The sequence below is a fragment of the Silene latifolia genome, chromosome 5 (genome assembly GCF_048544455.1).
Source record: "Silene latifolia isolate original U9 population chromosome 5, ASM4854445v1, whole genome shotgun sequence".
Lineage (NCBI taxonomy): Eukaryota > Viridiplantae > Streptophyta > Magnoliopsida > Caryophyllales > Caryophyllaceae > Silene > Silene latifolia.
This window is the reverse complement of record NC_133530.1, coordinates 28,554,453-28,559,731: the sequence shown is the minus strand read 5'-3', so window position 1 is coordinate 28,559,731 and position 5,279 is coordinate 28,554,453. Positions and strand designations below refer to the sequence as shown.

Genomic DNA, 5,279 nt, shown 5'->3' with positions numbered 1-5,279 from the left:
AACTGATGACAGGAAAGAAGAACAAATGCACTTCACATAGATTGAATGCAGCTTTCCTCACAATAGTAATTAATTAAAATCAGACTTTTATGAGACACGGAAATATAAGTAGGTCATACACAAGGACAAAATATTTGATGTAACATTCGCCCAAAAAAATATCAGGAGATGTATTGTTTTCAAACTCCCCTAAGATCTGCAGAAGCCTTCAGTCTTGAGGATTTTTGGGATTGGTCCTATTTTAGGCGATTAACCTATCTTTCTTTCCTTGTCGAAAGAACAAACGCTATACCGTGAGATTTCCTTGCAAGACATTTTTAGCTTTAAAGTCTAATATGGGTATCCCATGACTACGAAGACATGTTTTAACTCCCCGATCAAAACAAGGCCTTCATTACCAACGCGGACTCAGTACCCTGAATTCTCGCCTACTATCTAGTAGGTAGAGTTTAATTACATGTTGTGTACATTTCGTGGCTATAATGGTGTAATATTAAGTTACAATTCGACCCCGCCACGGCCACCAATCACCACAGTCAAGCAGTTTAACTGATAACATCAAGACATTGAATCGAAGTCGGTGTTTAAAACTTATAAACGACGACTTCGAAAAAATAATAGCAATAAACATAACCTAATAGCGAATCACTCAAAATCAAACAATAAACATGCAATTAAGCAGCTCCTGGAAAAATGATCAATGTTTAGAAAATTAGATAAACCCTAATCACAATACAACTCGATCAACCTTTCCACACACCCCGATGAACCCAACCAAACTACTCACAACCTTCTAAGCCTCGATATCAGAATAATTTTTCTTCACATCCTAACTCTTATACTGTCTATCTAGCAATTATCCCTCCGGCGAAAATCTCACTCTTCGATATACATCATTTTCAACACTACCTCTTCTGAAAAAAAAATCAAATTAAATATAGGCAATCAATTAAGAAGGTAAAATGGAAGCAAATAAGTGAAATAACTCGCAAAGCTCTTGAGAATACCGTCTGAAGGACATCCAATGTGACAGCATACTGCATATTTTCAATTGATGCCAGTACAGTGCTCTCAGGTTCGAAATTTCCTCCCATCTAAGCCCACGCAGCCACGCCTAACCGCAACCATTACTCCGTTAGATCTCAAACAAAGAGCAAGAGTGATGAAAACCAGACTGCAAAGACAGAAAAGGGAGAGGGATGCTGCTAGTGGTAATCTTTAATAGAGTAATCAACAAGGAACATCATACTTCACACATATATAATTACATTTCTTCCAAATTCATAAATGAGAAGGTTTCACAAAAATTGATAATCGGCCTTCTTAATATCTCTGACTTAAGCATCAACACTAACTCCTAATAAATCGTATACTGTCTCCTTCGCCGCCATCTACAAAGGTTCCACATTTTTTTTTGTCTATTTCAGATATTTCAAATATGAACATCATCATTTCAATCCAAAATTAAAACAACAAAAGAGTAAACAGTACAATAATTTATGCTTGGACAGACTTGAATGAATGACCAGTCTATAAACAATGCGTTTAAATTGGCAAACAGAATTTGGGGCGTTGGAAACATGTTCTAGCTCCATAGTTATAGTTGACAAACTATGTTACTATACTTTGGCTGTATTGGCAAGAGTCGACACGATATTCCTTCCAACACAACATGACACGATACTTGAATACTTCATTTTAGGTAAAAGTCCGACTGTTTTAGATGAAAGGCCATGCCGGTTATTCAGACACATACATGGGTCCAAAACTTGAAAAAAAGGTCTATCTGAGTAATATAGGTAGATGATAGCTGGGCTTGCTTACCTTGGAGTTAAATCCCCAGACGGAATCCACATCATTAGTGCCATCAAAGTTACCCCAACCTTGATCATAAAAACTTTTGTGAGAGAACAAGGGAGCTTCATATTAGGACTCATAAGATAATGTGAGTCTGTGATAGAGGAGAAGATGGGCAAAAATTACTCCATTTAAATTACTTCATTTTAGGTAAAAGCCCAACTGTTTGAGATGAAAGGCCATGTCTGTTATTCACACATACATGGGTCCAAAATTTGAAAAAAGGTCGGTCTGACTAATATAGGTAGATGATATATACAGCTGGGCTGGCTTACCTTGGAGTTAAATCCCCAGACGGAATCCACATCATCGGTGCCATCAAAGTTACACCAACCTTGATCATCAAAACTTATGTGAGAGAACAAGGGAGCTTCATATTAAGACTCATAAGATACTGTGTATGTGATAGAGGAGAAGATGGGCAAAAATTAGTAAACCATACCGGTGAAGATCTAGTTCTCCCTTAGAGCTCCTGGCAAATACATCAGGAAAATCTTGTGACGGGCTTTCTGATGTAGTTCAAGGCGACGGGCTTCCACGAGGGCTTTTTACCGAATCATCTTCACTGTGAGTATACCCAGATTCACTATCAAGAGCCCACTCGCCTCTACTGGATTGCTTCTCTGACTTGTTATCGGCATTTGACGGTGAATCAGGGTCATATGAATCATTGTGAGGATATGTGCCATTCTCGAATAATGTCGAATTTGAAGAGGTTTTTGCATTTGAATACCCGAAAAAATTTCCTTGTCAAATTGTAATCCCGGAAGTAACCAATCGTGCAATCGATACCATACGATGTAACAATACAACATCAAAATAACTTATCCCGGTGTCTCAAAAGCTCCTGCAAATGATGGTAAGAGGGGTCAAATGTACATAATCTTAACACCAAAGAGAGGATGTATTGGGATGACTCGTAATGAAAATTGCATCGAGAATTGCACGCAATGACAGATTAACAGCTACTTTACCATAAAAAAAAGTGTAATTAGTTTAGTGAACCATATTCCATCATAATATAGAACCAAAGAATAGCGAGCTTTCGGCTCCATTTGGAAATGGAAACTATACAAGGTGCCAAAAATCAATTGCCAAGAGCCCAAGACCCAAGTTATTTGCAACATGAGAATGTTCAAATACTAAATATGGCTATATAAAAGATGATTGTGAAGAAATCCTGAGTGCACTCTCCACGAGGGGAGAACAGAGGGGCTAAAAGTGAGCACTGGAAGAAAGGATTTGTTTCCCCGTTACCTTCATCTTCAAACTAATCCCATTCTCCATCCCATACCACACTTCTTCTTGAATCCCGGTGCCAAATTTTTAACAAAACATAGCATAAAACTCGGATACCAAAGAGAAGCTAATGCATTCTCCTACCCCGCCCGATTACTCGCAAATAGCGATGGGCACCAAAATCCAGAGTGATGAATATATATTCTTTGGGAAAAATAAATCACCAAACAAGAAACACAAATGGTCAAGGAACAATAGGGAAGCACCAAGAATAGTTTCAAGCATTACCTTTGGGGAGCTCAATTAATGCTTCCGACTTAATTTCTAAACCATGTTTCTTACAAATGCGTTCGACAAAGCCTTCAATAGCTCCTCAAAATATGACGGTATTCTATCAAAGACATACCCGTATATAAAGCAACCGATCAAGACAAGTTACTATTTTCTTGGAAGATAGCATTAGACCCAAAAGGTGATGGATCAAAGTTTACAAAGAATACCATCGAACTTCCACCTTGTACCATGTTAGTAATTGCTTGTTGCAACTCCATTTTCCGCTCCTGAAAATTTTACAAAGATATAATGGACAACCTACAAATTAATAGCTCAAGAGTAGCAATTATTCTGTTCAAAATCTCATAGAATTGTATAGAGGAAATAGTTTCACCATGAGTACTTCAAAGAATCAACTTTTGAAAATTCTTATCAATAGATTTACGAAGAAAGTAAATGCTTTGTTCACAATTTCACATGTCATTGAAACCAACAATTCTACGTGTTTAACAACAATCAAAAGTCTATAAGCACAATCGCAATACCGATATTCTCGAATTTGGCCTCTTCGATCGTTAACTTTGAAGCTATTTCTGCAACTTGCTTATATTTTCCTTCATATTTCTTTCCTAGAAGCCCAGCCTCAAAACTTATTCTTTAGACTCTACACAAGGTGACTGCAATTCAATATTGTAAGGCGGACCCGAAGAATAGGATACCTCACGCTTGTCAGGAGAAGCACGCTCAATAATTTCATTAAGTTGATTATCACATCTGCTTTTGTACAGAATCTACAACATAATAAGAAGATTTATACAAACAAATAGGGAGAAAAGGAATAGATGTCAATGTTGAGATGACGATTTATACGAGCCCTTAAGCTCGCAACACCCGATGAGGAATTCCGTGCTTGACTTGTCTGTCGTAGACGACTGCGTAAAGAAGGAATCTGGGATCCTGTTCATTTATTTGATCGACGGATGTCTATCTACAAAAATGTGAAAGCAGATAACTTGAGCACAAATGAGTAAAAGAAAAAGTTCAAATAGAACCTCTCAATATAATTATAAAACACTTTACCAACCATGAGCACTTTGTATTAGTTTTCAAACACTAAATCTTTGTTAGATTGGTGAGTGGGGGGAGGACAAATTCCCATGTTTGGTTAGCAGGTTGGGTTGAAGGGATTTCGAGGGAGAGAGGGGGAATGAAGGGGTCCATTTTCCAGCCAAAACAAAAAAAAATTGGAGGGAAAACCCTCCTCCATTCCCATCTGTCCTCTTTTCTTCCCCTCCCCTACCCTCCTCTTTTAGTATCTAAACATACGGTAAAAGATCTTCATATTTGCTCTGAGACATGCATTGAGCGTATCTAAGGCCAAAATCAGCAATGCACAAAGAAATAATCAGAAATTAAACATAGAAAGAGAAGCTTTTAACTTAAACAAAGGAAGGAACAAAACTTTCAACACAGAAAATACTGAGCAAAAGATGTGTAGAAAAGTGAATATCAAGTCAAGAGTCAAGACACAAAAAGAGGTATGACATTGGTCTAGCATTTAGGAAATGACAGTAGCATACATGATTCACTCAGCTAGAAAGCCCAGAATCGCGCTACACAAGAATAAAAAAAACTTAAATTAGCATGTCCGCGTTGCCGTCCCCTAAAAAGGGTATCTTAGTTTTGTGTTATTTTGTTGCGTAGGATAATGAAGGCTAACCGTTGCAGGAGCGTGAGAAGCAAAACCAGTAAGGGTAAATGAATGAAAAAGGCAAGGAGAAGGGCCAACTTTCAAAGAACACAAGATGCACATTGCATAGCATACACTTCTTTGTCTCTCAGTTAGTATCATTCTACCATGATAATACAAAAGCACATTTCAAATTCGACACTTTGCTGCATAGTTGGCA

General features: G+C 37.7%; 1 long non-coding RNA gene across 1 annotated transcript; it reads right to left on the bottom strand.

Moving 5' to 3' along the window:
• Positions 1 to 605: 605 nt before the first annotated feature.
• Positions 606 to 1,504, bottom strand: LOC141656035 (uncharacterized). The gene is made up of 2 exons (XR_012548299.1): positions 1,008 to 1,504; positions 606 to 914 (listed from the first exon to the last, which is right to left on the bottom strand). It is a non-coding gene; the product is annotated as an uncharacterized LOC141656035 (long non-coding RNA).
• Positions 1,505 to 5,279: the final 3,775 nt, after the last annotated feature.